Source organism: Ovis canadensis, chromosome 2 (assembly GCF_042477335.2).
Source record: "Ovis canadensis isolate MfBH-ARS-UI-01 breed Bighorn chromosome 2, ARS-UI_OviCan_v2, whole genome shotgun sequence".
Taxonomy (NCBI): Eukaryota; Metazoa; Chordata; class Mammalia; order Artiodactyla; family Bovidae; genus Ovis; species Ovis canadensis.
The window spans coordinates 9,846,228-9,869,075 of NC_091246.1; the positions used below are offsets into that span (position 1 = coordinate 9,846,228).

Genomic DNA, 22,848 nt, shown 5'->3' on the forward strand with positions numbered 1-22,848 from the left:
ATGGGACGGGGACCACAGTTCCTGGAGAGCCTGTGTTGCCCCAGACTCCTCCTGGATAAAGACCACATCCCACATGTGGTTGTGTCTCTAGCACCCAGCTAAGGGCTTGGCACAAGCCAAATACCCAGCAAATATGGTTGAATCCATTAATCACTATTTCTCTGGTAATACTGATCAGCTGGTAAAGAATCCACCCACAATGCTGGAGACCTGGGTTCGATCCCTGGGTTGGGAAGATCCCCTGGAGAAGGGAAAGGCTAACCACTCCAGTATTCTGGCCTGGAGAATTCCATGGACTACACAGTCCATGGGGTGGCAAAGAGTCAGACACGACTGAGTGACTTTCACTTTCACTTTCTCTGATACTGAGGTTGCTTCGATGAATGATAAATTCCACTGGCAATTATACATGGGTAAGCTATGACAATCGATCTTAAATAATCAATCAATCCTTTATTCACTCAACACATATTTCTTGAAAGCCTACTATGTGTCACGTGCGATGCTCGGCTTTGGACGGACAACCTCAAACCCACTGGTGGACAATTCCATACCCCTAGTGTTCACTGCTTCTTGGCTTCCTTCCATCCTTGGAAGGGAAGAGTGGACACAAATGGGGGGAGGAAGGGACGCTCCCTGATTGTTCAAATCCTTCTGAAGTCTCATCCTCTTTCTTACTAAGTCACGTTATATTCACAAGCACCAAATGCATATTGGTCCAAAATATGTCTGTGTACTTTAGTTTGCACATAAAAATTGTTTTAAATTACCAACTAGTACAACCGACCCTGCAAGAAGAAGCTCAGCCTCAGCAGTGAATGAAATCAAGTGCACTTGACCTGGAGGCCTTCAGGAGGCACCAAACCTTTGAGAAGAACCTACCAGAGCCTCAGGACCTGCCCAGAGGATGACTCTATGTCCCCTACAATTTACAGAGGACAGGAGGACAAGTGGGTCTGAAACAACTTAAGTCCCATTTACATATCTCTTTCCTTTCCAACCACCAATGGATCCCTCAAATCTAACTTGAACTTTTGTTCCAGTGAGTCACATGACTCAAGTCAGGAGAAAGTTGTTCGCTCATCTCACAAGTATTTACTGAGCTCCTTCTATGTTCCAGACACTGTTCTAGGCAAATATGGTTGAATCTGTTATTATTTCCCTGTCCTCACGGTGATCACACTCAAGCCTGTGTGGCAGTTACTCAGTCGTGTCTGACTCTTTACGACTCTATAGACTGTAGCCCACCAGGCTTCTCTGTCCATGGGATTATCCAGGCAAGAATACCAGAGTGGGTTGCTATTTCCTACTCCAGGGGATCTTCCCAACCCAGATATCAAACCTACATTCCTTGCTCTCCTGTACTGGCAGGCAGATTCTTAACCACCAGCGCCACCTGGGAAGCCCCATACTCCAGTGTGTGTGCGTGCATGCTAAGTGGCTTCAGTCATGTCAGACTCTTTACAACCCCACGGACTGTAGCCTGCCAGGCTCCTCTGTCCACGGGATTTTCCAGGCAAGAATACTGGAGTGGGTTGCCATGCCCTCCTCCAGAGGATCTTCCTGACCCAGGGATCAAACCTGTATCTCCTGTGACTCCAGCATTGCAGGTGGACTCTTCACCACTGAGCCACCAGGGAAGGCGTATAATCAAGCAGAATTACACTCAAGGGCAGGGGGGTAATCAGAATGCTGGGCCTAGGGAAGAGCTGTGGGCTGCAATTTTAAGTAAGCGGATCAGAGTAGGTGTCACTGGGAAAACAATGGAAGGTGAGGGGGTTGGCCATGCGGTGACTGGGAAAAGAGGAATGGCCAGCGGGAAGACCGAAGGGCAGGCGTGTGCCCGGTGTGCTCAATGCACAGACAGGATGCCAGCGTGTCTCGGCAGATCAAGTGAGGATGAGAGAAGGTCAGCTGTGTAGAGCCTCACAGCCACTGAAGGGCTTTGCTTTTACACTGTGGAGCCACTGGAAAGTTTGGGCAGAGCCATATAATTTGACTTCCATTTTTTAAAAAGTCACTGTGGTTGCTCTGTTGAGAACAGACCACGGGGCAAGGACAGAAGCAGGTGGGAGGTTGGTAAGGAGGTTACTGTCACAATCCAGGTAAAAGATGAAGGTGGCTGGCACGAGGGTTGTGGGAGTATGGGAGCTGAGGAGGCATCCTCAGTTCTGAATATATGAGAAGGTAGAACCAACAGGACTTGCTGATAAACTGGATACGAGACATGAAAAAAAGGAAGAATCAGGAAAGATTTTTAAAATGTTGGACCAAGAAAAATGGAATTGCATTCGTCTGCTGATGAGAATATTAATCATCAGCCTATCACTTTACAGATTGTCCCACCGCACTGAATCCTCCAAATAACCCCATGAAGAAGACAATGCAGTTTATGCCCCTTTAACCAAGAATTAACCAAGCACCCAGGGGGGCCAAGTGACTTGCCCAAGGGCAAACAGCTGGCCCAAGGCTTGGGCAGGGCTCACACAGGTCTTGTCACTTAACTCCACGGTCATTTCCTCTACATACTTGGCCCTTCATCTCTAGAACTGATGAATCAAGCCTGGTCCTAAACAATGTAGATAAACTATTTTCCTATTCAACCACTGGGCTCCAACTCAAACACAGGTAGTCCCCACTTTTACTCACCAGGTGTTCCTGAAACACACCCATTAAGCGTGACTGCATCAGCATTGAACAACAAGCTTTGCAAGTTAAAAGAGGATTCCATTCCCAGGGAACTAAACATGTTATAAATTCCCTAATTAGACCCTGCTTCTTAGATCAGTCAGTGATATGTTTCTACCATGTGGTATGTGGTTTTATTTTCTATTTATTTTCTCAACTGAACACGGGTGCTTTAAGGATCCGAAGCATGAGGGATGGAGTGGAGGCTGCCTGAGAAGACTCCGAGTTAAAAGAACTGGAACCCAAGAGGCTGATACCACTTTTCAATAGATATTTATAAAGTTCAGACTAGATGTGTGATTCTGAGCAAGGCCTTGGGGGGATTGACATGGCTCCTTACTCATTCACCAAAATACTACCCATTAAGTGCCTACTATGTGGTGGGTACCAAGATAATTACTGTGGACACAATAGCAACAAGAACAGTGGGGGAGGCAGACCGTGATTATTTACTTCACACTCTAAGGAGTACGTCAAGGCAGTATATTGTCACTCTGCTTATTTAACTTATATGAAGAGTACATTATGAGAAACGCTGGGCTGGAAGAAACACAAGCTGGAATCAAGATTGCCGGGAGAAATATCAACAACCTCAGATATGCAGATGACACCACCCTTATGGCAGAAAGTGAAGAGGAACTGAAAAGCCTCTTGATGAAAGTGAAAGTGGAGAGTGGAAAAGTTGTCTTAAAGCTCAACATTCAGAAAATGAAGATCATGGCCTCTGGTCCCATCACTTCATGAGAAATAGATGGGGAAACAGTGTCACACTTTATTTTGGGGGGCTCCAAAATCACTGCAGATGGTGATTGCAGCCATGAAATTAAAAGACACTTACTCCTTGGAAGAAAAGTTATGACAAACCTAGATAGTATATTCAAAAGCAGAGACATTACTTTGCCGACTAAGGTCCGTCTAGTCAAGGCTATGGTTTTTCCTGTGGTCATGTCTGGATGTGAGAGTTGGACTGTGAAGAAGGCTGAGCGCCGAAGAATTGATGCTTTTGAACTGTGGTGTTGGAGAAGACTCTTGAGAGTCCCTTGGACTGCAAGGAGATCCAACCAGTCCATTCTGAAGGAGATCAGCCCTGGGATTTCTTTGGAAGGAATGATGCTGAAGCTGAAACTCCAGTACTTTGGCCACCTCATGCGAAGAGTTGACTCATTGGAAAAGACTCTGATGCTGGGAGGGATTGGGGGCAGGAGGAGAAGGGGACAACAGAGGATGAGATGGCTAGATGGCATCACTGACTCGATGGACATGAGTCTGAGTGAACTCCGGGAGTTGGTGATGGACAGTGAGGCCTGGCATGCTGCGAGTCATGGGGTCGCAAAGAGTCGGACAAGACTGAGCAACTGAACTGAACTGAACTCAGGTTTTTTTTTTTTTTGAACTCAGTTTATAATTATCAACTAGGAGACTTGCTCTGAAGAGAAAGGCCTGAGTTCCCTGAGTATCTTTGACAACAGGATCCATTGAGATGACAGAGTTGGGAAGGACTTTCCTGTGGGACGGATGATGGAACAGGGCACACAGCACTCCCATTCAATAGCGGGAATGCAAAATCTAATGCAAATGGCGCTAACACAAGCTGGGTGCCAGCGAGCCAGCAGAAGGGTGCCATCTGGCCCAGCTGGAAAGCCTGGATCTCTGAACCTTGTGAGGCTACAGCCTTCTCTGACGGCCTCCACTTCTGGAGGAAGGGACCAGCCAGCTGACATGGCCAGGCTCACACAGGAAGCGTCTGACCAGACCCCAGGCCAGAACCTAGCAGCTGAGGCAGGCAGGCCCCTCACTGACTGGCCAGATTTCTGACTATTAGAGAAATCCATAGGAAATGACCAATGTCTTTATTCCTCTAGGTTACCATGTCTTTCTGCTCTTCCCCAAGCCCTTGCTATCTGAAGACATGTGTCAAGAATACATCAGGCTTCCTGGGAATGGAACCAGCACAGGCTGTCTCTGTTTTATGCAAGTTTCTCCTCCTCTCTGGGGGGCAGCCATGCAGACTGGAGCAGGCTCCTTTTACTGACTTCATCGTATCCACCACCATCATCATCACCACCACCACCATCACAGCCACGGTCACTGGCATCACCACCATCATCATTACCACACTGTCATTGTTACCATCACTGGCATTACCACCAACAGTATCACCATTATCACCACCACTACCACCATCACTACCAGCAGCACCACCACCACCAGCATCACCAGCATCGACTTTGTCACTGCCACCAGCAGCTGGTAACTACTGAGCATCTGTAAACCAGGCTGAGGAGTTTCAGATTTACTCTAAGGCTCATAGGCTGCTCAGAAGGCACGTGCACCTCTGAAAGCAACTACTGGTTACAGTACGGAGGCAGGGAGCCCAACACAGAGGCCACTGTCATCTTCCAAAGAAGAGATGATGATGCTGTGAGAACCGTGGTCGAAGAGAGAATGCTCCAAGACCTAGAGCTATCGGGAGTGACAAAGATCTCCTGAGATAGCGTTTGGAAAGTCCCCAGGGTGGAGCTAGCATGCAATAGTTGCTCAATAAATGACAGGTTTAAAAATAAATGCACCATTGCAGCTGCTGAGAAACTCTGTCAGCCGTGGACTGCGTGCCGACAACCGGGAGTGAAAGGCGAATCCACTTCCACCCCTGAGGCCTGACTCATGGGCCTCAGAAGAAGCTGGGAGTCCTGGTTCAGAGAGGAGGGGCAACAGCCTCCCCTGCGCTGCCGTGTGGGACTCACCCCTAGACCACAAGCCTTTCTCATCCCAGGGTGCCAGATGCCACCATAATGGGAACCCTCAGTCCCTACCTGGACCTAAAGGATCTAGAATAGTTCCTGGTTGCTTAGTGAGTATAAATTCTATTTGCTCAGCTGGGCTGGATCACAGAGAGTTCTAAGGTTGCATCAAAAGGCATGAGGCTGTTCCTGGGGTCAGGCCCAGCAAGATTATTAGTTTTTGTTTTTGCTTTCTTACTTTTTATACTGAAATAATTTTGCATTTATAAGACAGCTGCAGAGAAACTATAGGGATTCTGTCTGTAAACGGGGCTGCTGGAAGGGGTGATACGCAGGGATTAAGACCAGTTCGGGGGCTGATGCCAGCACCCAGGGAGGGTCAGCTGAAACCTGAGCTAAGCAAGGTGAAGCCCAGTTTCCCTCCCTAGGCCCAGCAGTCAAAAAGCTCTCAGGCTCTAAGGCTGAACCATGAAGAAGGGCCCCAGCAGCAGGGGTGTTGGGCACTGGGAGTCAGGCAAGGGGGTGGGGGTGGGGGTGGGCACAAGCCCTGCCACTTGCTAGCTGCACCCTGGCCAAGTGACTTGACCTCTCAGCGCTTCAGTGCTTTCTTCTGTAAAATGGGAGTGACGCAAGTGGCCACCTCACAGGCTGCCGGGAGGACAAACTGAGCTCCTCAGGCTCACACTTAGAGCAAGGCCTTTACTCCGCACAGTGTCAGCCTGGATTATTGGTCCAGCATGAAGGGCATCAAGAGGGATAGCACCAGCAATCCCTAGCGTCCACCATCTACTGAGCACCTCCCGTATGCCAGCCCAGGGCACAGACATCATGTACACCGTTTCATCTCCATGACAACCCTGAGCGGTAGGGACCACCTTCACCCCCACTGCCCAGGCGAGGACCCAGAGTTTGCAGGGTGCTGGGACAGCCAGGAAGAGCCTCAGCCCAGCCTCCAATCCAGATGCTCCAATTTCAAGTTCACATTCTCAAACCCAGTGCCATGCTGCTCCAAGGCCCAGCAGGGTGACCTTGGCGAGTGACATTCCCCACCTTCAGGAGAGGACCCACTCCTCTGGGTACACAAATGCTCACTGCTTGTTTTCTTTTGAAAAAAGAACTGCATCTCAGTTCTTTACCGTCACACAGTTAATCTCTCAATTTACAAAAGAGCGAGTCATGTGACTGGATTCCACAAAAATTCTCTCTCCAGGTTTATGATTTTACAGAAAACTCCAGGGAAAACCGCCTGGAGCGAGTTAAAACCAGATCAGCCATAAACTATGTCCTGGTACAGCCTCACCAAGCCAAGACTCAGATTACTCATTAAATACACGATAAATATTCGCTTCAGATCAGCAGGAACTTGGGGAGGGTGGGTAAAAAAAAAAAAAAAAAATTTTTTTTTTGCTTCATGGGGGGAAAAATCCATTATGAATACAGAGTGTGTCAAGCTTCAAATTAGTGAACCCAGAATTGGGGGATTGGGGGACAGAGTTTTTTTGAGTCAACTCCGTTAAACCGTGACCACCACCCTTAGGTATTTTTAAATAAGGCAGTAAGTAAGTGCTGCAGTTCATAGGGTCACAAAGTCGAACATGACTTAGACTGAGCAACAACAAAGTAAGGGGACCTCAAACCTCTTCAAGAGGACCAAGCAAAGGGCGTGGTGATGCGCACATGTTTGGACAACCCTGAGGAAAGAGCAGTAGCCACCCCAGGCCAGAAGACCCTGCCTCTGGCTGCTGGCAGAGGCAATGTCTGGCCTCCATCTGCCCACCGACCCAGTGAGGCTGCTGGACTCACGACCTCTCAGAAACCTTCCAACTCTGACATCTGCAGTCTGGCAGACCTGACTTCAAATTCTGCCTGGAACACTACGCAGCTCTGCGATCTGCCTCCAGTCACATCATCCCTCACAGCCTCAGTTTCTTCATATGTAAAAGAAAAATCCCCATGAACCACAGCTGCCGGGTATGTCTGCAACACTCTCAGCTGGTGCTAACAGGACTACAAGAGCAGAGATCTGGCTGCCGTCACTATGATTCCACTGGTGGTGGTGGTGAGGAAGATTAACACAGTAAAAGAATAAGACAACGTATTTTGATGACTCCCAACAGGATTTACTAGGCTCAGAAGTTCCCAGCAGAGACTCTGGAGCCGGATATGCCTAGATTCAAATCCTGACTCCACCACTTACAAGCCATGTGACATTGGGTGAATCACTTAACCCTCTGGGACTCAGTTTTCTCACCTGTCCACACAGGAAAAATAATAGTGGTCACCTCTCAAGGTTCAGTTTACTTCAGGTGCTCAGTTGTGTTCGACTCTTTGCGACCCCATGAATCGCAGCACACCAGGCCTCCCTGTCCATCACCAACTCCCGGAGTTCACTCAAACTCACATCCATCAAGTCGGTGATGCCATCCAGCCATCTCATCCTGTGTCATCCCCTTTTCCTCCTGCCTGCAATCCCTCCCAGCATCAGAGTCTTTTCCAATGAGTCAACTCTTCGCATCAGGTGGCCAAAGTACTAGAGTTTCAGCTTTAGCATCATTCCTTCCAAAGAACACCCAGGACTAATCTTCAGAATGGACTGGCTGGATCTCCTTGCAGTCCAAGGGACTCTCAAGAGTCTTCTCCAACACCACAGTTCAAAAGCATCAATTCTTCAAGTTTACTTAGGACTAAATCAGTTAATATATTAAAGCTCTCAAAACAATGCCTGACAGGACTGCCCAGTGGTACAGTGGATAAGAATCCGCCTGCCCATGCAGGGGGCACGGGTTCAATGCCTGGTGTGGGAAGATTCCACATGCAGTGGAGCAATTAAAGCCTGTGAGCGTCAACTAGTGAGCCCTGGTGCTGGAACGACCGAAGCCCATGAGCCTAGATTCTGTGCTCCGCAACAAGAGAAGCCACCAAAGTGAAAAGCCCATGCACCGCAACGAGGAACTGCCCCGAACACTGCAGCTAGAGAAAGCCCGCGCGCAGCAGCGAAGACCCAGTGCAACCAGAAATAAGCAAACACGCCTGACACAGAGTGCTGCATAAGTATTAACTACAGGAATAATTATCATTTATTAAAATGATTTTCAGTTCAGTTCAGTTGCTCAGTCGTGTCCGACTCTTTGCGACCCCATGAATCGCAGCATGCCAGGCCTCCCTCTCCATCACCATCTCCCGGAGTTCACTCAGACTCATATCCATCAAGTCCATGATGCCATCCAGCCATCTCCTCCTCGGTCGTCCCCCTCTCCTCCTGCCCCCAAGTCCTTCCCAGCATCAGAGTCTTTTCCAATGAGTCAACTCTTTGCATCAGGTGGCCAAAGTACTGGAGCTTCAGCTTTAGCATCATTCCTTCCAAGGAAATCCCAGGGTTGATCTCCTTCAGAACAGACTGGTTGGATCTCCTTGCAGTCCAAGGGACTCTCAAGAGTCTTCTCCAACACCACAGTTCAAAAGCATCAATTCTTCGGCGTTCAGCCTTCTTCACAATCCGACTCTCACATCCATACATGACCACAGGAAAAACCATAGCCTTGACTAGACGGAACTTAGTCAGCAAAGTAATGTCTCTGCTTTTGAATATACTATCTAGGTTGGTCATAACTTTTCTTCCAAGGAGTAAGTGTCTTTTAATTTCGTGGCTGCAGTCACCATCTGCAGTGATTTTGGAGCCCCCCAAAATAAAGTCTGACACTGTTTCCACTGTTTCCCCATCTATTTCCCATGAAGTGATGGGACCAGGGGACATGATCTTCATTTTCTGAATGTTGAGCTTTAAGCCAGCTTTTTCACTCTCCTCTTTCACTTTCATCAAGAGGCTTTTCAGTTCCTCTTCAATTTCTGCCATAAGGGTGGTGTTATCTGCATACCTGAGATTATCGATATTTCTCCCGGCAATCTTGATTCCAGCTTGTGCTTCTTCCAGCCCAGCATTTCTCATGATGATTTCTCATGATAAATCAAAATGATTTATTGTGTATTAAACATTAGCTAAATAATGATCACTTATCAAAATTCGAGCAAGTCTTCTGAGCATGAGTTTTCCAAGCTATAATCTAGAGAGTTCTGACCACATGAGCTCTGAGGACCCTCCTAGTTCTGAAACTTGTTTTTCCTCCAGCTGTCCCACTGCCTAGACTACATTCCACTCTGACCCACTGGACCCCTGACACTGCTCCAAAAAGGCTTCCCTGACCACAGGGGCAATCTCCTATAGCACCAACGGTGCACCTGCGCATACCTGGGAACATCACCGCTCTGCAGCCTTGCTCCCAACCAAACTGCAAGTCCCATGAGGGTGGCTAGCGGCTGTGCAGCACACAAGAATGTGATAAAGGTCAGACAACTGATTTAAGGGGCTTCCCTGATGGCTCAGACAGTAAAGAATCTGCCCGCAATGCGGGAGACCTGGGTTTGATCCCTGGGTCGGGAAGATCCCCGAAGAAGGGAATGGCTACCCACTCGAGTATTCTTGCCTGGAGAATTCTGTGGACAGAGGAGCCTGGCGGGCTACAGTCCATGGGGGTCACAAAGAGTCAGACACGACTTTCAGCTGATTTAAAGAATAAAGGAATTACAGTGACAATACTTAGAGAACCATTATGGAGAGTGGGGTCAAGGGGATCATCTAGTCCAAGAATGGCAAACAGGCATTTTTGTTCAGCGCCAATTCCACACGATTAGTTGTGGCTGCCTGGGGCAATGTGTTGAGAAGGATGCTGGGGCCACACCAGCGTTCCTCTAGGAAGAGTGCTGTGATTGATTATTGATGTCTGCAGTGAGTGAGGTAAAGCTGGGGACAGTAGCATGCTTGCCCCAACAAATTTAGCCCAATACTCTTTTTTTACAGATAGAGAAAGAGAGGTCTCCTGGTCTCTAAAGCACCCTTTTTCCAGTCTTCACATTCTCATCTGCAAAAACATTCCTACATGAAGAAGGAACCATGGCCTTTTAAAGTCTGAAGTTAAAAAGAGACACCAAAGGAGAGAGAAGACCAGAGAGAAACAAAATACACATTAAAAAACTATGCAAAACAGAAGGCTTACTTGGGTTGTGAAAGAGAAATAATTACAGAAGGGCAAAGTGGAAGCTCTACGGAAGATTTTTTATTTCTTTTTAAAGAAAGAAAAGTCTGGAACACATGCTCAAAGTAGAAATCTTACAAATTCCTATTGCAAAATAACTCCTGGTCAGCCAACCACAATCTCTATAAATATATCACAAGATCAACAGTCCAGGCAAATAGGGGGAGGGGGAAAATGACTGCACAAATTTTTTTAAAAAAATCAAAATATTTCTTCTCACAGTTGGAGAGGAAGGAGTTACCCATTACCCTCAAAATGAGAGGCCCATGAAGGAAAGAAAGACTGCAATTCTACACATCCCCATGGGCGCCTGCTGAGAAATCAAGACAGCCAGACTATTTTGAAATTATTCTACAACTCTGTTTTCTTTGCAGGGGAAAACAAAATCTGGTATCTTGAATTCATTAGGGCACCCATTGTTTTACCATAGCTTCCACGGGATTCTTCACAGTGGGAGCAACCAAAGGCTCCGCGGGGTCTGATCTGGGTGGTACGTGCTTCAGGGTCTGGGGCAGAAGAAGACAAACCACTTTGGATCTTTAAAGTGGAGGCAGCTTACTACGGGATCTGAGAGAGTAAGCTACTCCTTCCCTGATGGCTCGGTGGATAAAGAATCCGCCTGCAGTGCAGGAGACACGGGAGATGCAGGTTTGATCCCCGGGTCGGGAGATTCCCTGGAGTAGGAATTGGCAACCCACTCCAGTATTCTCGCCTGGAGAATCCCCACGGACAGAGGAGCCTGGCAGGCTACAGCTGAAAGGGTTGCAAAGAGTACGTTTCAAAGGGTCGAAAAGAGTCGGACACGACCAAGCACACAAACGACTTCAACTCTGGGCAGAGAAGACACACGGGGGCAGAAAAGCAGCTGAGGATTAGCATGTGAGGAGCAGCTGCTTCCCCCTCTAGGCTTGGAGAGAGACAGGAACACGTGTTAACCAGAGTTGGGACGATTCAGTAGGCACCGCTCAATGGGAGTGGTTCAGAGGGAGGCACTGAACTACACGGAAAACACCACGAGAGGCAGGGAATGAGTGGGGAGAAACACCCTGGCTTCTCCCTTCTTTCCATCTCCCAACATTCCTGCTGTGCATCCTTCCGGCTAAACCATTCAAAGGCCAGACAGCAAGAATATCTGAGAAACATGGCTTCTTGAAATTCACAGCACACAGAGGACCAAAAGGGATGCAGCTGAGGGCAAACCAACAGCTGATCAATTCAGATGGGAAAGCTCTTGGAGGGCTGCAACTCCTCGACAGCAGGGTCCTCACAGCCTACCCCAGGGCCCACCTGGGTCCCGCTGCCCTGTTTAGACTGTAACTTCCTCACAGGCAACGACTATCGTCCCTTGACCTGCACTGTCTTCCACAATATCCAGCAGTCACAGCTCAGGGCTGGAAGGCTCCTGGCGGTCTGAGAAATGGAAGCCTGGCCCTCCAGTTCTAGCGCCCCAACACGGGGGTGCTTGAATGGCCTTCCACATATTTTTGCTTCTGGCCATTGCTGAGGAATCTACTACTGACAGGAAACGCATAATGTGGAAGTCTGTGAGCACGTGTGCTTAGCCATTTCAGTTGTGTCTGACTCTCTGCAACCCTAGGGACTGCAGCCCGTCAGGCTCCTCTGTCCATGGGATTCTCCAGGAAAGAGTACTGGAGTAGGGGTTGTCATGCCCTCCTCCAGGGGATCTTCCCAATCTAGGTTTCAAACCCACATTTCTTCCGTCTCCTGCATTGGCAGGCAGGTTCTTTACCACGAGTGCCACCTGAAAAGCCAGCTGTCCTTAACATTACTTGGAAGACCCAAGCACCCAGTGGACACTCTAGAAGCATCTCCTGACCAGATCTAGAACACTGTGTTCCAAGGATCAGGAGTAGGGGCTCTGAGGTATCAAGTCTGATGCCAGCTGGGTGGGGCTGTGAAGACCCCAGAACAGTCCATCTTCAAAGGCCACTCCAGATCCACACTGCAATGGCATGGTGGTGGTTTCTAAACCGTATCATAGGAGACAGGTGCGTTCCTGTCCCCTGGGGCACGCACTCAACTGTGTCCCTCTTTGTCCCAGCTATTACTGAAGGCATAGCTTCACACTACATTCTGCAAAGAAAGAGACGACCCTTCCCTTTCACCGAAGGCTCCATTTCCTAGGCTGACCTCGCTCCCCTGTTCTCTTATTGCCTGAGCCATTCAAATAGTATTGATCAACCAGCTGGTACACTCAGTCATCTTTTTATGACCTGTCTTTCTAGCTGGACCATACATCTTCCCCAGACAGAGGCCATGCCTCTGGATTCCCCAGAGCCTACCACACAGCCCAACAGATGAAAGCGTCTACACGGTATCCTTGAAGGAGAAAATGACCTAGCTTCCCCAAATCCTGAGTCTGGGGTGAGACAGGAATAACATTTTCTATCAGTGATTCATACCTGTTTAGTGATCGATGGGATTTTTACATCCATTACTTCATTTAATTCTTTACAAGGTAGGAGCCACAATTTCCCCTTCAGAAGGGAGGGAGTGGAGGTTAAGGAACTTTGCCCAAAGTTACTAGTCACTGGCAGGGCAGAATTTCAAACCCAAGTCTTCTTCCAGCACAAATACTGAGCTCCTTCTGTCTCCTGGCTCCAGTCTTCCTTTCCAAGATCCCCTGTCTTGCTTCTCTTTCATGAAATGAACTGATTAAATGAAATCATTAAGTGATAAAAGTTAATAAATGTAAGGCACTTAGAACAGTGCCTGGCACAGACTAAGTGCTATGTAAGTAACGGTTACCCCTGTCTTCATTGGTACCACCATTATTTCTCCATCCATAAGCTCATTTCAAAAAGTCAACCCATCACAATATCTATAGTCAGCAAACTTGACAGCCAAAGCAGTAGAATACGGAAAATGCCTACATTTAATTAAAACTGGAAAACGACCGAAGCGCAAATGCCTTAACAGCTAAGAGGAGGCATCGGAAGACATTGTATGATTCTCAGAAGTCTACTCAAAGCAGCGACCTCCCCGGTACCAGGCAACCACGAACACTTTATTCAAAATTAAGCTTGAATCTCCTTCCCTGATGGACTTCAGTGGGGAACACTTTTGGTGCACAAAATACTTTCTCATCCGTGCACACTCTTTAGGGCCAGGAGTCTGTTATACAGATGGAAAATAAGGGCCCAGAGTGGGAGCAAAATGAGTGAGGTCACATGCATTTTAGTGCCATCTGCAACTACCTTTCACAGGTGTTAGCTTTATCAGGCACAGTGCTCTGCAAAGCCCCGTGCGGGACACTGCAGTCATGGGCATACACGTTTTAGGCTAGGCATGTTAAAAAAAAAAAAATCAGTGTTCCAGCCACTAGATCCAAAGTCTTTGGGCAAATAAAACAAATCATTGGCTTCCAACCTCAGCTAAGATGGAGGATGAGAAGGAAGCATTCTGCCATGTCAACCTGCCCAAATGGGATTCTTCCAAAGACTCTCCAAAGCAGCTGTGTGCCCTCAGCTGTCACATCCACTGTCGCCTTTCTCGAATTTTAACTTGGTTCACTGTCACAACCAGCTTACCAACTCTTACATTCTTTAACCACGTTGGGGAACAAATCCTATCAATATTGTAGGAGAGAAAGAAAAGGTTTCATGCACAAAGATGTCCACTGTGTTATTTATAACAGCGGACACTATTATAAATAAAGTTTTAAGTGTACAAAAACAGAGCACATCATTGTGACCCTTATATGCGTGCTTGCAAGGTTGCTTCAGTCGTGTCCAGCTCTTTGTGACCCCATGGACTATAGCCTGCCAGGCTCCTCTGTCCATGGGATTCTCCAGACAAGAATACTGGAGTAGGTTGCCATGCCCTCCTCCAGGGGATCTTCCCAACTCAAGGACTAAACCCGCGTCTCTTATGTCTCCCGCATTGGCAGGCGGGCTCTTTACCGCTAGCACCACCTGGGAAGCCCATGACCTATGTGTACAACAATGTAAATAAATACCTTCTTACAAAGCCATTAGAATGCATGCTTATGAATGGTGGAGACCTACATGAAAAACGCATATGTACTACAGTGAAATATCAAGAACAGAGTCAAAAGTATGGATACAATTTTATATAAACACTGCAGGCACATATACAATATGCCAAAAAGCACCAGCCCTAGATGACTAAAAAATTAGACAACTATTTTCCTCTCCTTCCTACTTAGCTTTCTATCACTATTACTTTTGAGGAAAAACTCTGACCAAACTTTAAAAGACCCAGCCTGCATATCTATAAAGGCAGGTATCTGGACAAGGGAATTTCCTGGGATGCTACCCTTCTCCAGATTAAAGATCCGTGAATCTCCGAAGACCTGAATCTACCTTGTGTCCTCTCAGGATGCAGCCACTAGACACGGTGGCTGAGCCCAGGTACACATCCATCCACTGGGAAGCACTCAGAGCAGCCAAACTCCACCCAGCGTTGAGACAAGATGACCTGGGAACATCTTTAAGCACTGACCTTTTCCCTAAGAGGCTCTGGGGGAGGTAATGCTTAGCCTATTCCCTTTTTAATACAGTAGACCCTGAGAGTGAGGTTTTTATGCTGTATGTAATTGCAGCCACAAAAACTATATGAATGCTAGTGTGGATTGAGATACTACGCTGTGCCAATGACTCTAAAAGGCTCATTAAATATGTGAGCAATCATCCAACATCTTCATTATCTGGAGATCATTCATTCACTTCAGAACTGAGGAAACTGAGGTCCGGGGAGGTGGTAGGGAACTGGGTCCAAGTGAGAACGTTCACAGCTGAGTCGTCCAGTGCATGGCACAGTCTGGAACGTGAAGCTGGGTTCTTTAGTAAACCATCTTATTTTATCCTCGCCACTTGTGTACAGTGAAGAATACTGTTGCCACGTCCCTGGAGCTTCCCAGAAGACCTAATACTACTGTGATTGTATACTAACAGATAAAGTGAGGCTCAGAAAGGTAAAGTTACCTGCCCTGAATCACACAGCTAGTAAACAAATCTGTACCCAAGCTTGCCTAGCCCCAAAGCCCATATACTCAACTACAGTGCCGTAACTAACTCACCCACCAAATAAAATGAAATAAGAGCATTATAAATAATCAGACTGAAACACAACACAAAGAAATAAGGGGACTTCCCTGGTGGTCCAGTGGTTAATACTCTGCACTGACACGACAGAGGCTGCATGTTCAATCCCTGGTCCGGGAAGCTTGGCATGCTACAGGGTATGGCCCAAAGCAAGCAAACAAAATAAAATAAGGAAATAATGTTTAGAGCCGCACAGTTTGCCCAGAAGTGGTGGGCTTGCTGGGGGAGAGGTGCATCATCAGAGAAAGGACAGCCATCTGGAGAAAAAAATAGTCAACGTTACAAACAAAAGGATGGATCTGCTCTAGGGGGAGGGGATAAGAAGAAGAGAGTGAAAGGGATGGTGTTCCTTGCTCCAGTTCTGAATCCTTCTGGAAAATCTCAGGCCTTCCTAATACTCCCACAGACCAGCTCTAAACATCCAGCTTTTCCATCCTCCATATTTAAGGACTACCAAATATTTCATTTCCTCTTTTCCCCTCTTCCCGACTTCACAAGTGTAGTAAAAAGTTAATGAATCTATAAATTGCTCACTGGCTTTAAAAAATGAGAAAAAAAGCAGTTAATGGAAATTTTAATGAAAACACCCTATCCGCATAACTGATGGCAAACCGAGGGCTGAAATACCTGGGATTTCACAGCCCAAACTGGATGTCATGAAAGCTTGCACACATTTATGGAAAGCGGGGTTCCAAGCTCATTGATATCTGAAAGACGACAAAGTCTCCACTCCAGGCTTCAAAGCGGCACTGTGCATGACATCTACCCTAAGGAAAACATCATCAGCACGTTCCATCGTCAAACTGGGAGACCCTGTTTCTGAGAAAAGGAAAATGGCAGAGAACCAGGAATCTGTTTCGAGGCAAGAGGCCAAGGTTTGGGACTCAACTCCAGAAATGGTAAAAGTTGTGATAACTGAGGAGCTATCACGTTCTGCAGGGGTTCTCAAAAAGTCCATCACCGTGTAATTGCCTGAGTTTCCCTCCTCTGGAAATGCAAGTTGATGGGGGGGGGGTGGTGTACCTGAATTTTGGAAAAATATCCCAGGCCACGTGGGAGGACCACACCCTCCCTTTTCAAAAGTACCACTCTGATGTTTATTCTACGTCAAGCACAGAGCCAGAAACTTTACAGACTTTATTTCTCATACACACCCCCTACAACATGGAAAGGTAAGTATGACTAGCCTCATTTTAATCTCGCAAGGAGAGGAAGGTTCAGAGAAGTGAAGTGACCATCTCAAAGTCACACAACACAGCTAGTGGATCAACATCAAGGCAGGCAGATACCTGGGCAGTCAAAACTCAAAAAAAATCACCAGACTTTCTTCAAAAGCCTCTAACTGGCCTCCAGCCTCCATTCATGGCCCTCCAGTCCAACAGCCTCCACCGACAGCCCGCATGGTCTTTGTAAGATCTAAATACGACCATTCCCATTTAAACCCTTCACAGGCTGCCGTTCTACTGCAAGGCAAACACCAAGCTCCTCTACGTCTCCCGTTACCACAACCCTTACACCTAATGTTCCAGACACACCAGGCTTCCTGCCTCTGCTCCCCACACTCACTGCCTGGCTAACTCTCCTTCTCGTCCTTCAAGTCTCATCCTAGATATCACCTCCATCTAGAAACCTCTCAACATCCCCACCCTGCCCTCCTCCACCTCCCATCCCTGCCCCAAGCCACCCTAGGCAGGGCTGGATCCCCTCTGATGTACATTCTTCTCAATGGCCCCACTGCTTCACTACCTACCAGCCTGCCTTCTCCCCCAGGCCATGGGTGGCCCCCAACGCTTATTCACCTCTGAGCACATAGAGTTCCTGGCCAGGAGAAGAGACCTGGAAAATGCTGAGGATAAATGGGCAGGGTGGCAGGAGATCTCTCTACAGCATCCTTGTCACATGACAGACTCAAACCCTGAACCAGGTCTGGCTCTGTCCAGCCTCCCCAAGCGAGATCACACAAACCAGCAGCCTATAGATATTGGGGATGATGGAGTGTTGGCAAGAAGAAATGTCATTTTCCCCAAAACATCCACCTCCTTGCTTGTTCATCCTTTTCTCAGTGGCTCTGAAAGTATAAAAAGGGTTGAGATATAGAGTCAAAGGATGAGAGCCAGAGGAGCAGAGAGACACAGCAAAGTACAGGAGGACACGAAGCTGATGCCACGAGCATGTGCGGAGGGGAGAGGGGACAGGCCAGAGTCGTCCTAAGGGTGCTGGGGACCAAAGCCAGAGCTACTGGACGCAGACTCCCGCCGGCCAGTAGCCAGGCTCCCAAAGAAACACACAGGGACAAGAAATACCTGGAAATGATAACAGCCGCTTTCAGTTCCCAGAGATTTTGAAGCCTCTCTCTCTTTGTTTTTCCCCTAAACCAGTTACAATTAGCATTGAGGGATATAATTACGTTGTTAGTCTAATTGCCTGTTTGAAGCAGGATCTACGGGGGTTTAATGGAAGATTTGAGGAGGGAGGGCAGATAAAATAAAAAGTCAGGATAATCACAGAAGAGACGTGCAATGTGACTTTCTTCCCAGGTAGAGATGAGGCCTGAACTGCACCAGAGACCGGGGAATTGCCTCCCGCGCCAACTCACTCGCCCGGCTGGGCAGGGAACGGCGCTACCGGGCGGCGCGACTTCACTGGAAATTGATTTTGGAGACGCTGACCTAATTAATCAGGAAACGATCCTAGAAAGGCTTGGATTTGGAGCCTTTGCACTATTATTGGCAGTGACACACTTACACACTGGCGGGCAGTGCTTTCCCCAGTGGAAGCCGGCGTGGCGGCAGCTGATGGAGTAGGGCTGTGTGGGGCCAGGGACCTGCCTCCACTATGGGAGGGTGGTCCCATGCAGAGAGAGCACATCATTTTTGTGGCCCTGGGAACAGAAGTCAGAGGTAGGCAGCTCTGAGCTCAGGATGAAGAGGAACATTCTCCTCCAGGCAAAGAGGACAGCTGAGAGATAGTGAGCACCCTGACAACAGAGGCATTCAAGTTGGATGACCTTGTGGTGAGGATGCAGAGGAATCAACCCGGAGGAAGAACCAAATGCTTTTGAGGGACTGTACAAACCACTCCATGGGCTTCTCAGGTGGTGCAGTGGTAAAGAATCCACCTGCCACTGCAGGATAAACAGGAAATGTGGGTTCGATCCCTGGGTCAGAAAGATCCCCTAGAGTAGAAAATGGCAACCCACGCAGGTATTCTTACCTGGAAAATTCCATGGACAGAGAGGAGCCTGGTATGCTACAGTTGCACATCACTGAAAAGAAAGTGAAAGTGTTAGCTGCTCAGTCGTGTCCAACTCTGTTCGACCCCAGGGACAGAAGACCCCATGGGCTGTAGGCCACTAGGCTCCTCTGTCCATGGGATTCTCCAGCCAAGAATACTGGAGTGAGTTACCATTTCCCATTTCCTTCTCCAGGGGATCTTCCCGACCCAGGGATCAAACCTGGGTCCCCTGCATTGCAGGCAGATTCTTTAACATGTGAGCCACCAGGGAAGGCTGAGCACACACACCAAAAACCACTCCTATCTCCAGCACACTTTCCAACCCAAGCCAGTAAGTGTAGCAATAACGCCACCACACGTATCTGAGCCTGTATACACACCTCATCCACAGAGGCCACTGCCTTCCGAATCGTTACACCTGGCATTGCCACACTGCCAGGGGTTCCCATCTGCTCACCTCAGCACAGCTGGCTCCCAGCACAATGCCTGGCACAGAGCAGGCACTCAAAAGTAGGTGGATCAACCTACTTAAGCATCAACCAGAGCTGCTGAAATGACACATGTCCTTTTAATCAAGTGAGTTTTTGTCTGTAAACATCTCAGCTTCACGTTCAGAGGAGAGGGCTTCTTGTCATTGTTGCTTAGTCGCTAAGTCGTGTCTGACTCTTTTGCGACCCCATGGATTGTAGCCCACAATGCTCCTCTGTCCAGAGGATTTCCCAGGCAATACTGGAGTGGGTTGCCAGTTCCTTCTCCAGGGGCTCTTCCCAACCCAGGGATCGAACCAGCAGGTGATCGAACATGGAGAGGGCTTAGATTCCTTCCAGAACTCTCCAATTCCCAAGGCCGCATACATTCTCAGATCCTCCTCTGAGTCTGACGACTGCAAAGCTGTGAGGTCCAGGGAGCAAACCTCTTTAGAGCCCTGAAACATTCCACAGAAAAGTGTGAGGCTTTGGGTCTGCAGGCAAAGACTGCTTGCCACTCCACCATCTGCCTTCCTCCCCCGCCCCACCTCCTGACTAGCTTGTGCCTACAAGACAAGAACGGTCATATTCTAAACCTCAGGGATGCCTGAGAGAAGTGAGTTCCGCTGAATTTTATGCATTTTCCACATTCGGGTTGACAATGGAGCTAGAGTGCGCTTGAGGCTCTCCATACAAAGGGAGCAGAAATTCCACCGCACCGTTTATGGGGCTGCACTGCACATATGACCCAGGGCAGACAGATTCATTGAAATCCAATAAAGATGAGAGGCGAGGAAGACTGCTCTGCCTGGAGAGAGCCACAGCACCTCCTTCCACGCAACCTGCCTGGCTCTGCCAACGACCAATGGAAAGACAAACAGCTAATTGGATGCTCTTCGCCAAGGGCAACAAGATGCTGGCCAAGGGGATACCCTGGACTCACCCTTTCCCCCCCACGTTGCTCCAGGGTTCCAGTTTTAAGGCCTTTTAAATGTCTGAGGCAGCTGTGCGGGTTTTTCTTTTTTCTCTTTTTTTTTGGAGGGGGATGGGGCAGGAGGAGGAGTAAAAGTTTGAGTGAAGACAACTGCTGGCTCTTTTCACTTGATGAAAGGCTAGGAGACCTTGTACCTGCTCAAAAGCGCCCACATCAGGGCTGGTTCCAGCTGCAGAGAGCAGTCAGAGAGACGTGGCAGGCCTGGTCCCAAACCAGGAATGTGACCCTGAGCTTTCTAACAGAGGCCAAAACTCTTCAGTTCAGTTCCATTGAACAATCACTTAATAATCAGAGGAAGCATGTGGCCATAGGAATTGGAAGGTTCTAGAAGTCTGTATGTCTAGTTTTGTGTGGGACTTAACGGACACCTAAGGAACTTGCTATGGAGGAGGGCCAGGAGGCTGTCTCCCGGAAATTGGATCAGTGTCGTGGTGGTATTGTTCAATCAGTAAGTTGTGCCCAACTCTTTCTGACCCCATGGACTACCTACAGCACACCAGGCTTCCCTGTCCTCCACCATCTCCTGGATTTAGCTCAAACTCATGTCTATTGAGCTCGTGATGCCATCCAACCATCTCAGCCTCTGTCACCTCCTTCTCCTCTTACCCTCAAGCCTTCCCAGCATCAGGGTCTTTCCCAGTGAATCAGCTCTTCTCATCGGGTGGCCAAAGTACTGGCGCTTCAGCTTCAGCATCAAGTCTTTCCAGTGACTATTCAGGGTTGATTTTCTTTACGACTGACTGGTTTGATCTCCCTGCTGTCCAAGGGACTTTCAGGAGTCTTCTCCAGCACCACAATCTGAAAGCATCAATTCTTCGGCGCTCAGCCTTTCTTATGGTCCAACTCCGACATATGCACCATGAGTGTAGGGTAATCCCTGGGACCAGGGTGCTCACTGTGCATGTACTAAGTACTTTACACACATCACCTCTTTTAATCCTTACAGTAATGCTGCAGGGTAGGTATTCCACAACTCAACTGTCCGGATGAGGAAAGAGAACTACTAAGATTTAAGTATCTTGTTTACATGAATAAGCCCAGGTTCAAATCCAGCTCTACTGGATTTCCAAATACCCTGGAAGATCCCAACCCACTGATGGATAAGGATTCACTAAAAAGCCCCAGGATGGACTGTCAAGAGACCCAGATGGGCATAAGCTTGCTTCTCTCCTTCATTCTACAAACCTTCTCTGAGCCCCTCCTCTTAATCAGACACTCAACCGACACAGTCTGAGTGAAGGGTGGGGTGTACAAACAGTGGGTTCACTTGGGAGAGAAGAGATTAATCCTGAAAACAGAACAAGGATTAGAGAATCACAGACAGGAGAAGGCAGGCCCTTTCAGAGCCAAGCAAAACAGAATGAATGGGCTGCAGGGAAGAATCGGGTGAAGTCCATCACTGGAAATGAGACAGACCAGCCTGGCTGGGAATCCTGTCTCAGGGACACACATCTGGGAAGGCTGCCTTGGATAACCAACCAGCCACCCGTGTCTCCCCTTCAGCTCTGTAAGCACAAGCGAGTCTAAGAGCATGAGGCTCCCAGCTTGCAAGCTGCCACTTACACACACTCTGCCACCCACCTGCTCCCCATCACACCCCTGCAAGGGGCGTTTTCCCACCCTGCTGCAGAGAACAGGAGACGGAAGCACGCAGATCCTCACTGCTTGGCCCACAATCAGTAGAGAAATGTAAGGGTCTGTGATGGTGATTAACATCCCAGCTTGCCCCCCACCTCGCGGAAGTAATTACACACGGGGTCAGGTCTGGAGCTCTTCCCTCTAGGTACTATGTCTGCAGTCAGGGGAATGATGGGGGAGGGTGTGTGTCTTGAAAGAGCGAAAGGCTGTCTGTCTCTCTGAACTCACAGGAAGTCCCAGGACTCCTTGTTTCCTTGGCAAACAGTTTCTAGCCCCATCACCGACGAATTGCCTGAATTCTTTTTCTTTTTTGGAAGGTTTTCCCCACTTCACTAATTGCTTTCACTGCCTTTTTCTCTACAAATTTAATTAACCTGCTGTGTGACCACGGGTTAGGTAAGCCTCCAACCCTCTTCAAACTCAGTTTCCCCTTCTATATAAAGTGAGAGTGGGCTCTAATCTCTCAGAGGTCTGACAGCTCAACAGGATTCTATGACCAGGCTCGGGCTGAGCACGTGACCCTGATGCTCCTGGATGCTTCGGAGGCCCGGAGCTCCCTGGAGCACCAAGACCACTCCGCTCTGAAGAGCGCCCGGCCCTGACTTGGTGGCGCCAGCTCTCAAGGCCTGGCATTATCCTCTATGAAAAGGCAGGACGACCTCACTTGGCTAAGTCCCTCTGTCCCTGATGGAGCCCCAAAGCTCAAATTTGCCTCTGGCATTTCAGCAGAGCTGCCAGTCCCTGGGTGTAGGAGAAACTCCAGATCAGGGGCTGGATCAAGAGCATAAGCGTGAGGCTGAAATTGTAATAATAATAACTGACATTTATATCACGCCTTTCATCCCCAAATCCCAAATTAATTAACTTTTTACAAGACATTTTTAAACTAGTGCCATTTAATAAAATTCT

At 48.3% G+C, this 22,848-nt stretch overlaps 1 protein-coding gene across 40 annotated transcripts in view; it reads right to left on the reverse strand.

The window, feature by feature from the left end:
* ZNF618 (zinc finger protein 618) overlaps positions 1 to 22,848 on the reverse strand; it is a 203,978-nt gene that overhangs the window by 92,514 nt on the left and 88,616 nt on the right. For 15 of the 40 annotated variants that reach the window (XM_069575349.1, XM_069575343.1, XM_069575335.1 and 12 more), the window contains one exon: positions 18,820 to 18,871. The exons of the other annotated variants lie outside the window; for them this stretch is intronic. The gene's annotated coding sequence lies outside the window, so the exon portion shown is untranslated. The remainder of the gene's footprint in view (positions 1 to 18,819; positions 18,872 to 22,848) is intronic. 40 annotated transcript variants of the gene reach the window in all.